Here is a 10,839-nt window from a genome sequence, read left to right on the forward strand (position 1 = left end):
CAGTGGGAACTGGTTGCTCTTGTCTGCACTCTGCAGAGCTTGTGCCCTACTTCTGCTCCCTGGGCAGCTGTGTTCCTACCAGCTGTGGCTACCAGCTGATGCACTCAGGCACCTCTGTCTCCTGGGAGCATATTGCTACAGCGTCTGCACAGACTTGTAGCCTGCCGTTTTGGGCTTTTCCACTTTCCTGGCAGGTCAGGGCAGATGGACACCAGCATTGTGCAGGCTGTGGGTCTCTTCTCATGCTGCACCTGATTCCCTCCATCTTGCATTCCTGCCTGGGGCAGCAGCATTGGTTACACTTAGCACAGTATGTTGCAGCATGCTGTGGGCCCCAACCCACACCAAGTCCACAGGAGTTCCTGTTGTCCTTGTCTGCAAGGAGATGCAGTCCTTCCAGCACTGACAAAGGATCCCAGAGGAGCCTGGTGCCTTCTGTTAGCATTTGAAGCAAGGGATGCCTGGTCTGGAGCACGTCGGCAGCAGAACTGATGTTAAAAAAAGCCACAAGAGGTTTTTAAGGGTTTCAGGTAAGAAAGTACTGGGAGAACACTGCGCAGTGAGCTGCATGGAGTCAGGTCCCCAGGTGCTATATGAGCATCCTGGGAGCACTCCTGCTGGATTTTGCCAGCAGCATCAGCTTCCTCAGGCATCGCATGTGCCAGGAGTCAACGTGACTGAAAAGGAAATCCAGGCACAACTGGGTCAGAGATCTGCAAGGGCCAGCTTTGTTGATAATACTGGTTTGGTGAGCTAAAGAGGCTGTAGGAGGATTCGTTAGGGAGTTCTCTGATTCTGCAGGAGGCAGAAATGTTGGCTGGTCTCTAACACCACAGTGGGGTATAGGTAGATGACCCCAAAAGTGAGCTGTGTGGCCCTGGGACACCCCAAAGCCCCTGCACTCTGGCAGTGCTTCCTGCAGCTCAGGGTCAGTGCTGCTGCATAACATCACTTCTGCCTTGCGCTGCTGCCAGCCAAAAGGCACGGATTAGGATAGCAAAGGAACCTGGTGCATGTGATACCAAGGTCCTGCCAAGAAACCTGGGAAACAAAATGATTTTGCCAGAGCACCTTGTTCGGGCAATGCTTCCTGTGTATGCCAGCACTAAATGCAGAGCCTAAGCTCAGCAAAATCAGGAGGAAGGCAGGCAGAGAAGGGCAGACCCAGCTAGGGAAAAACAGCCATTTACTAATAGATGCTGTTGTGAATTGAGACATCCTCACCTCCTCTTCCCAGTGTCCTCCCAGGAGTCATCAGTGCCATTACTGTCGCATGGCTGTGAGTAGGAGTGACACAAGGCATGGCTAGGTCATGCACGTCACCACTGCCTTGTACCCCATCTCCTGCTCCAGCTGTCATCCAAATTCTGGGTGGCGGGCCCCTCCGCCCTCTTTCAGGAAGGAGCTATTCAGAGGTTATGCAAGGACCAACCCAGGAGCCGCTGCTGCCTTTGCCAGCAGCAGCACATTTCTATAGGCTTCCAGGCTTCCTCCCCTCCTCCCCAGCCTCTTCGCCATGTCAGCTCATACTGTGCTGCTGAGCACGTCCACCCCAACACCCTGCTGGCATAGTTATCTATGGGTTTTATCGCCCAACAATGCATGCAATGTTATTGTGTGAAAAAGAAAACAAAGCCTAATCCATTTTAAATTAAAACAGTGCCCCAGTGTCATGCAACTGATGCAGGCATGGTCTGGCTGTGCACTCCTGCCAGCTTCCCAAGGGCTTCACCCCAGAGGTGCTGGGCTGTCTGCTCTGCTCCCAGCAGACATCAGCCACAGCCTGCAGGCTGCAGGAGCTGGTTTGGGCAGGCCCCTCTGGACCAAAGGCTCTGGGCTCTCCTGTCTCCTAAAGGGCTGCATCACTTCAGGTGAAGGGTGAAGCACTGTCATGTGCCAGCAGTTAGCAGCAGACCAAAATCAGAAAAGAAAAACATCTGGGACCTTTCCATGGTGGTATAAGGCTGCCATAGAGCCTTGGCCAGGTCTGGCCTGGGGTTTATGAAGTCTCAATCCATCTGAAGAGGAGGTGAGCAAGAGCATGGTGTTTGCAGAGCAGGGCACTGGTCTTTTCAGCCCAAGAGACCATATTTTGGCTATACTGCTTGTATTCTAAGAAATTAGTGTCTATGATGGCTCCTTAAGTGACGTTACAGAACCCAACAGGAGGCGAGGCTGGCCCAGGGGGTGCTGCCAGGGAGCTCTTTCCCAGCCCTTTTCCAGGGTGACTCTGTTTCCAGCTGATGTGTGCATGGGCAGTGACCACCGGTGTGCAGGCCAAACCCCTGGTGCCCACACCGGGTTGCACGTAGAAAGTAATGCTTTGTGGTTGTGATGAGCAGGCTTACCTCCCCCTTCTCTCCACCCCCGATTCCAGCAAGATGAATAAAGTTTCATCCCATTGTGACGGGGATCATGCTGTGCCCGGCAGCATCACTGTGCTGGGCAGAGCTGTTTGGCTTGTTTGATCTATAGCTCTTTCATGTTTGCAGTGTTGTGCAGCAGTTGTGGGTGTGTAGCTCCAGTCAGCCTGGCTAGTGGCTGCAGATCCCTTCTGAGGTCCCTGCCTGCCTTCTCTTCTGCTGCTTGCCACCACATGCAGGAGGGCCTATCCCCCAGGCACGGGCTGCAGAGCATCCAGGCTAGCATGTGCTGACGGGACTTAAGACCGTTAGTTTTTTATAAGCCTGACTCAGGAAATTAAGCCAGGTAGCCATGACTAAAATCTCTTTTGTTTGTGTGCTGCATCCCTCTGCATCTGACCCAGTGCCTTTCTGTGAAAGATGCAGCCTCCGTCCTGTGGCTGTGAATCTGCAGCTGGCACTGAGGCATGGGGAGGATGGGTGCTGGCAGGCTGGAGCCCAGCACCCCGGGGGGCAAGCGCTGGGCTGTGCTGGGGTGCACTGCCTTGGGGAAGCCTGTTTGGCATATGCCAGAGCCTCGTGATTTCTGTGTGGCTTCCTGACGGCGCTCTTAGCTCCCCTCTCCTGTGTCACAACTCTGCAGGCGTCATTTGTGAAACTGACTTCCTTTTCTTCAGCTTACTTTGCCAACTCGTTTCTGAAGAGGATGATGATTAAGAACAGGGATGAAAGAGTGCACTGGATCTCCCTTGACCCTGCAGTACCCTGACCTGCTACATGTTAAAGAGACCTTTTATTTTCGGCCTGCTAGCTTCCACACAAGCAGCACCAGAGATGCTCAGGGCACCAAAGCTCCAGAGCTCAGCTTCTGGAGATGTCTGAGAGCCAAACAGTTCCCTTCCCTTGTGAAATGTCCTGCTGGGATGGCTGACTATCAGGAGTTCTGCAGAAACTGTGTCTAGGTGGGGGTAATCTCTGTTTTGAGGTTAACACAAGGGCCCTCTGGTAAAACCTCAGCTCCGCTTAGAGGCTGGAAAAGCGAGGATTTACCGTGAGGCCTGAGTGCCCTGGATCTCTTTGAAAGCATGGCCCTTGAAAGCCAAGCATGAGGGCAGGGAGCAGGGCAGGCTTAGGAAATGAAGCTGTTCGTTCTGCCTGGAAATCCATATGCTAGAAAATGGTCTTGAGTCCTAGAGGCAGAATGGCGTGAATTCCTACCCAGATACTGTGCCAGGAGGAACTAATGCTTTTTCAGCCAAGGATCTTGGACCAGCGAGTGAGAAAATTGGAGAGGGCACAGGAAAAAATCACAGATTGCTCTAGGGCTGGGAAAGTGCCCTCCAGAGGGAAACTTAAAGGGCTTCATTTGACTAGTTCTTCAAGGTAGGTATTGGGAGGTTCAAGTAGGATATGGGAAAATGCACACGGACTGCTCAGAATCCTGTACTAGCAGCACAGCAGGACGAGAACCAGCATGTGATGTTATGATCAGACTAATGAAAAACTGATACAAAGTGTATCATTTCAACATCCATGGGAGCAGATTCCTAAGGGAAATCCTAAGTGTCCCTAAATTCTTGGAGCTCCATCATTCAAATATTTCGGATCAAACCATGTGTTTCCCAGAAGTGGGGGTTGAATCACAAACAAGCTGCTGGGCTCAGTGCCACGGGTGACTGGATAAGGTGATGCATAGCCAGGCAGAATGGTCTAGTAAGCCTTTTCCCAGCTGCTAAGTCTATAACCACAAACTCCTCTGCGTGTTCTGCCATGGGGGTATCGTACCCCCATCCTCCCTCCCCAATACTTTCCATTTTAACTGCTTTAGGTCAATAAGACACTGTCACAGGAATTCAGAGTGGTCGTTCTGCAGTCTCACAAATTCCCCTTCCTCTAGATATCTGGCTTGTGGTCCTGTGGCCCCAACAGAGGCTTTGTTAGTCCATTTCCCCTTCTGGAGAAGTTCTTAAAGAGAAAGTCACCACACAGTACACCACGCAGTCATTCCTGATGCCAGCGAACTGCCTAAGTAGTTCTAACCAGCACCAAGTAACTTCTAAGTAGTGAAATATGTTTGGTTTCTAGGGTTATGAAGTTTGCAGTTACAGGGCAATTTTCACCAGAAAGCATTTCACAACTTTCTGTAAATTACAGGCAAGATCCTCAACTCTACTCATTTCTTATTCATTGAGACGTCGTTTCTCTTTCCTTAATGCCTCTTCACACTACAGCAACAGATGGGGGAGCAGCTTGGTAGTTTCCTGTGACTGTAACACAATTCAGAGTTTGCTAGTGGCTCCTACCAGAAGCCACTTCCACTAGCCACTGCTTGCTCAATTAGAACACCCAAGGCAGCTAGCCTGAGTTGATGGTCATTAACATCATTTCCTAGATGTGGGGAAATTACTGTATACAAGCTGGTTACAGAAAATAACTTTATATTGCGTGATAAAAGTTTAATTACATGAAGTAGAAGGTTAAAAATCATTACAATCACGATTCTTAATTTCAAGGACAGCAGTTAGAGAAATAAATTACAGAAGCTAGTTAATGATGTCACCTGGATTGGCATGGAACAGAGTGCCATGGAATTTTTTGTTCCCTCAGTAAAAAAGCCGTCTGAAACTTGTGTCCTGAATAATGTGTAAATATTTCAAGAGGCGACTCCAGCTCTCAGTAGTTGTGTAACTATGGTGAATGATAACCAAGAATGAACAAGGAATCTGTTAGCAGCAGTAAAAGCAGTCAATCAGCAAAGGATGCTGTGGCTTGGAGGAGAAGATGCAGAAGGAGAATCAGAGAGTTGTTCCCAGCTGAGACCCTGCAGAGGAAACTCTCATACTCCACAAGAGGGTCTTTAGTAGTATTTGAAGGAGACTGGGAGAACAGAAGGGAAGCGGGGCCCTATGTTGATTAAAAATTAAACATTAGGCGTGACTTCACAACTGAACAAGTATCTGCCTCCATGTTGCTAGATGTGGGAACAGAAGGAGAGGACCCAACAAAAAGCAAGTATTAATGACAGGCCACCCCCTCCAGAGTAAAGCTCAGAGATTAAGGTATTCAAACAGCTTGGACTTCACAGCCTGAGAGCTCCAAGAGACAACAACCAGCTTGCAGGTCTGGTGTCCAGCTGGAGGTGGTACCACACGAGAGACTAGTAAATGTACCTGACTTTCAGTGAAGGAAAGGGATCTGGATATCTTTAGCAGGGAAGTTATAGAATAAGCAGGAAGAAGGATAAAATGGAATATATATTTGCTATGGTGATTTTGTACCAAACTAATCTAGTATCTCTCTGGACAAAATAAGTGTTCTGGGTTACTTCACCAGGATTTCAGTAAGTTACTTGAAGTAATGTCAGGTGTGAGTATTAATTGAAGTGAAGAGGATAAGGACTGTAAAGTAAAGATTCAATAAAACAGGGAAAAATAATAGGTCATCTCAGTGAAAGAGGCACTGAGCAGTAAAGATATTACTGAAACCCACTGAAGTGGGTTTTAGGACCCACTTTCATAAATATTGTCATTAGGAACCTTCATAAAGTACAAGAATGTGCCAATTACAGGAAGCTCGGAAACACTGCTGCCGCAGTTGAAAATCAAGCTCTTGCAGCAGGGTTGTGAAGACTGTAGTAGCACAAAACCTTGTATTCCTGAGTGCTGATGAGCTGCTAATGAGAACTCCTGGTACAAACTACTGTAGGAAAATCAAAAAGAAGAGTGGCCAAACCACCTGAATGTGTGCTTGCTATGAGCCATTTCACATGTAGCAGGAAAAGTATTTTCCATATAAGGTCAAAGTATAATTTAGCATGTGTACATTCAGAAAAGGTTAATTAAAAGTTGAAGAGATGCAGAGGGTTAATGCCATCAGTAGAAGAAGAGGCATTTATTTCCTGATAAGCTAAGTTCTTTTGGCCTTCTGTCTAACCTTTCAAAACACAGTCTGAAAAAGGATAGAGTTGCTGCCTATAAATACATCAGGGAACAAATGCTACCAAAAGGGCAGCCTTTGCATAGGAACAAATAAATACATTTTAATGGAAAAATCAAAGAAGATTCATAAACACTGAGATTTTATAATAAACCCAGGGAAGCACAGGACATGAGGAGGACCACTGCTATCCACATATACCTTGATCAAGTCATGTGAGTCCACATAGTTGTTTTTTAACAAAGGGGTATCAGACTCAGTGCCCAGGCAAGTACTGTCAGTCCTAATTTGCACACAGCTACAGATAATATCTTCGTTTGTTTGCTGTAATTAAAAAAATTGACTTATTAACTGCTTGAGAAAGATCGTAGCACAGCTTAGCACTCTTGGAAGTGTTTGCCAGCTCTGTGTCTCCACATTTTTATCCTGCTGGGACAACACTATAGCTGGTATTTGCCAGCAGCTGCTGGGGCGGTTGCTTGACTACCTGGAACCGACTGACACAGGGATCCAGAAGCTCCTATGAACATCTTGCCTGAAGTCAGACTTTCTCATTTCCAGAATTTTTTATATTTTGAAACTGAGCTGTGGACACAAATCTCTTAAAATTAAAATAAAATTCTATTTCTCATTACTCAAGATTTTTTTCTTAAGTTTTTACCAATAGGCAACAATGGATGTGTAAATATTGTACATTATAATTGCATATAGAAACACGAAGGTGTGTATTTTAAAACTACCCCTATCAGAGCTGCTGGAATTCATAGCTCAAAAGCAGCTGCCACACCATAGGGGTGGCCCTGGTCCAGGAGCCACCAGGCCAACTGGCTCCTCTGGCTACCTGCTTCCTACAGTTTGGCTACAGAGGAGGGAAGACCGGGATCTGGCCAGACTGGTTCTAGAGCCCCATAACACAGGTGCTGGGGTTACTCTGAAATTAGGAACTATTATCCTAGAAAATCAAGGGACAACAACAAGCTAGTTAACACTCGCATCAAAATATTCCTTGCCATCCTATCCTTAGGCACTGCAAGCTGGTTATTTGCTGGAGATAAGCTATGCACTTTGGTGGTGGAGGGCTTGGGTGGCTGATAGAACCAGCACAACAAATGTACAGCTATAGAGATAAAAACAAAAGCAATTGGTAGGAAGCATTTTATGCAACTTTTGCCATTGCAAAGCAGAGCCTAGTATCACTGAAGAAATTATATTATTTAGACAATTCTAACCAAATCTCAGTAACAAAATACGAACTGCAGGTGCCAGTGTCTGGGATTCACTTTGGTGAATGGCATAGATCAGCCTGGTTTCATTTGGAAGTCATCCAGGGAACTTCTAAATTGTGAATAGGCACAACAACAGTACTGACAAACTAATGCCCGCTACTGTAACATTAAAAGTAATGGACAATAAGCCTGCAAAAGAGCTCAGGAATTCATTAGTTTATCCCATGGGAAAGGATTACTGGTACAAATCTGAATCAAGCCTGAAGTTCTTCTAGATGTCCAAGTCTTTCCTCAGCGTGAGTTAATTTTCCTAGGAATGACGTCTTTTTCCTAAGAATAAATCCTTTTACAAGCATTTAGAGGTCATCCCTCCCCACAACACTGAAGCTAAAACAAGAACAGCCAGTGTTTCCAGAAGTACATCCACTCTAGCTCAGCCCAGTGCATCTTACACTGGTACGTTGGTGCTTTGTGCCTCAGGCTGGATCCGAGCTGAGCTGAGCAGAGATTTGATGCTGTGCGTTTCGAGATACCTCATAGCAAAGGGCACACAGCTGGGCTGCTTACAGGGGCCTGAATCCAGCTGACCAGATCTCCTCTGACATAAGTCTGCCAGAGAAGCCCAGGGGACACCTTTCAGTGAGGATATTACTTTGGTGTGAACCTTGTACATGAGGACAAATGTGCTCTTCCAGTTGGTCTGCAAGGCTTATGGGATGGGGCTGTGGTCCTCAACCCCTGGCGTTCCCAGAAGGCACATCCAGACAAAATTCCCTCATGATGGAGTCACCCTTCATTCTAGCAGTGCCCCCAGCTGCCAAGTATCATCTCTACAGAAAAGGTGACAAAGCGTAAGAGATCATAGATGGAAAGAAGACACATGTGATCACAGCTTCTGTGATACGATACACTCAGCCTCCAAGAGCAATGAAGAGGCAGGATGATGAAACCTAAGAAAGACAGGGCAGCAAAGGTGACAGCTCCATGATTACTCCACTTGCACAGAGTCAAAGCAGGCAATGCAGGGTAAACTCTCTGGGGAAGTGAACAGAAGGGACATACTCAGGTGCAAGGTGGGAATCACGTGGGGTTTGTCCTGAAAAAGGGATTGATTGAGCCTGTCCTTTGTCTGCCACATCCAGCTGCCTTCTTCCTTTTCATTCAGGATAAAGACCGTTAATAAGGTAAACCACAGGAACATGAGAAGGAAAGAGCATTGGAGTTATATTTTGTGATTTGTTTTCCCCCCACAGTCCTGTTTCCTTAAGCCTTGATAAACTAATGTTGTCTTATCTGATGGTTCAGTTTGTCTGGTGTTGGATGGAACAAATCAGGATGAACTCTGTAGTTTGGGAGTGCTTGGATCCTACCTGCAGGTCCCCACCGGAGTCAGGGCTCTCCAGAGAGGCCAGGTGTGAAGGAACACCTCTAGCACAATGGAGGGCAGGAGCCCGTGGTGCCAGGTTGCCAAGGGTTAGTGGCTCGTGTTCCCAGCTGTCAACTTTTTGGGAGAGGTTCCTTCTGCTTGGCACAAAATACAGGCCCAGTCCAGCAGGATCTTCTGTACCACTTGATGGGTCTCGAGCCCTCTTGCAGTGATGGCAGGTCTGTGAATGCGGATGTATTCACACAGGCTATGCTGATCACATTCATAAAGGAAGAAGCTGGGAGACAAGTCATTTGGGCTAGGAAACAGCTGGGCAAACTGGTTTAGCAGAGGTGTGGAGCCCATATGGCACAGCACAGTGCTGGGACTGTGGCATCGCTGTGGAGCAAGGAGTCTATTAACTTGTCTGAGATCTTCTGGCATGTGCACAAATTGTATGTTTGGGAAAACGTATTCTGCTGTTCCCTTCTATACCACACGAAAAAATATTTTTCTGTTCCAAGTATTTGGACTCAACTTGAGTTCATTTGACAACATTTGAGGACATCTTAAACTTCCTGCTTGGTGATTTTGGTTGATTGTACTGTAAATCTGCTATCCTGAGAGGGTAAGTACTCATTCCCTGCTCCCTGATCCCGTGTGAGCTGGGACACTATGGGCACAGACTTCAGTCCACCAGGCTGGGCAGCCGTGTTTGCTTTGCTCCTTCCTTGTGTGGAAACCACCCCTACCCCTGAACAGCCCTGGGGCCCCAGGCATGCTGTTTCTGATTCTGATGCTTTTGTGATGGGAGAAACAGAAGTGTGGGCAATAACTGAGAGGAGGTTTCACCCGAGATTTATACCACAGCAGGATGGGGTTTGGATTTTTTTTTCTTTGTTTCTTTCTTGATAATCCCGGATGCTTACTTCACTTTTTTCTTGACAAGCGGTGAGCTGACATCACCACGACTCTCTGATCTCTGCTGCAAGTTGCATTAGCTAATTTAAGTCCACCCTCGTGCCATGCATCCTTGACTACACCACCTGTGCACCACTTTGCATCTGCCAACACGGACTGCAATCTGCTGTTGATGTGCCCAGTCACTCAGCACCATTATTGCCTCCCTGAACTCTTCAAGGCAGCTTCAGTCCTTTACTACCCTAAATTAGCGTTGCAGCTAATTCTGTTCCATCACTGCTCATGTGCTTTTTCAGATGATTTATGAAGATGCTGAAAAGCACAAGCTTTGGTGCAGCTCCCAAGGAAGGCATCTCTGGTACCTCCCTCCCACTAGAAGACTGACATGCCATCCTACCTTCCGTTGCCTGTCTGCTTAACCATGGAGACCAGCATCTTATAGCATGAGATGGACTAAGGACATTTGATGCAGGACCATGTTCAGAGCTTTTTGGGATCCAGGTATATGATGTATGTACACACTGAGCTGCACCCACAAGCCACCTCTGAGGATCAGCAGAAAGGCAAGACTGCTGCCCGGAGCAGAGTTGTGTCATCCTCTAGCCTCAATGGAAAGAAGTGCTTTGCTTAACGGTACATCACTTAGAAGAGGGGATACCCATCACTGAGGGGTCCCTCACCCACTGCTGAGAGTCCCTCACCCACCACTGAGGGGAAACCCACGGCTGAGGGGGTCCTTCACCCACTGCTGCAGAGAGGGGATACCCACAGCTGAGGGGGTCCCTCACCCCCCACTGAGGGGAAACCCACCACTGAGGGGGTCCCTCACCCACTGCTGCGGAGAGGGGACACCCACTGAGGTGTCCGAGGAACCGACAGGGCTCCCCCGCCCGCCGTGCAGGGGCCCCAGGCTTGTGCCGGCGGGGGGTGGGGTAGGGGGAGCCCCCGGGATGTCACCGGTTCGAGTCCCGGCTCCGGTGGATCACCTGGCCGGGCCGGGCAGCTCGGCGGCAGACTTTGCCTCCAG

The sequence above is a fragment of the Falco peregrinus genome, chromosome Z (assembly GCF_023634155.1).
Source record: "Falco peregrinus isolate bFalPer1 chromosome Z, bFalPer1.pri, whole genome shotgun sequence".
Classification (NCBI taxonomy): domain Eukaryota; kingdom Metazoa; phylum Chordata; class Aves; order Falconiformes; family Falconidae; genus Falco; species Falco peregrinus.